The sequence below is a fragment of the Portunus trituberculatus genome, unplaced genomic scaffold (assembly GCF_017591435.1).
Source record: "Portunus trituberculatus isolate SZX2019 unplaced genomic scaffold, ASM1759143v1 PGA_scaffold_477__1_contigs__length_28652, whole genome shotgun sequence".
NCBI lineage: Eukaryota > Metazoa > Arthropoda > Malacostraca > Decapoda > Portunidae > Portunus > Portunus trituberculatus.
In genome coordinates this window covers 14,485-15,635 of record NW_025541645.1, presented here as the reverse complement: position 1 = coordinate 15,635, position 1,151 = coordinate 14,485, and positions in this window count along the sequence as shown.

The window sequence follows — 1,151 nt, the reverse complement described above, 5'->3', positions numbered from 1 at the left end:
GAAGCCCAGGGAGATATACTAGGTTCTGCAAGGTGATGACAGAGCAAATAGTCTACCTCTTTTTTCATCAAGTCTCTTTTAATGGGTGAAATGCGATAGGCTGGTTGTCTTATAGGCTTGATGTCATTAGATATTAATGTTATGTCATGTTGAATAGTATTACAAACTCCTGGAAGGTCACCTGTGATTTCAGAAAAGTCTAGCAATAACTTCTTAAGATCAGACTGTTGTGAAGGTATTAAGGAAAGAAACACCTCATCAAGGTTGGACATGATTTGGCTGTTTGAGGGGCGTCCTTTAGGTGACGAGAAGAGGAATTCGATGTCGGTCTCTTCCTCGGGGGGCACAGGACCAGACTCCTTCCCTACCAGACATACAGGTACAGTGCGAGACAAGTCGTCCTCTGGTTCTCTGGAGTGGTAAGATTTCATTAGATTAATATGAACTAGTTGGGAATCCTTACGACGGTCAAGAGTGTGGACCACATAATTTATGGGCTTAGTTTTTGAGCCACAACATAAGGTCCCATAAAATTACTGTGAAGAGCATTGCCTGGAGTTGGGAGAAAAAGTAAAACCTTGTCTCCTGGTTTGAAACTTCTCATGACATATTTGGGAAGAGAATTATGTTGCATTTTAGTTTCAGATTTGAGGAATTTTGATTTAGCAAAAGATCTGACTTCACTGATTTTATTGTTAAGGTTACTGATGTAGACAGACACACTGAGGCTTGAAGGAGTATTTTGAGTAAACCATTGATCTTTTAATATTTTGAGAGGCCCCCTGATCTGTCTACCATAGAGTAATTCAAAAGGGAAGTAACCTAAAGAATCTTGAGGAGATTCTCTTAAAGCGAAGAGAAGGAAAGAAATACTTTCTTCCCAGTCTCCTTGATGCTCCAAGCAATACTTTTTCATCATGGATTTTAATGTTTGGTGAAACCGCTCCAGACAGCCTTGGGATTGGGGGTGGTAAGCCGAGGAGGTAACATGGTCGATGTTTATCTCATTCACTATCTGTTGGAAAAAATGGCTAGTGAAATTGCTACCCTTGTCAGACTGAATTTGTTTTGGAATTCCTACCGAGGTGAAAAAATGTATTAGATGTTTTACAATGGTCTTTGATGTGATGTTCTTAAGAGGGAATGCTTCA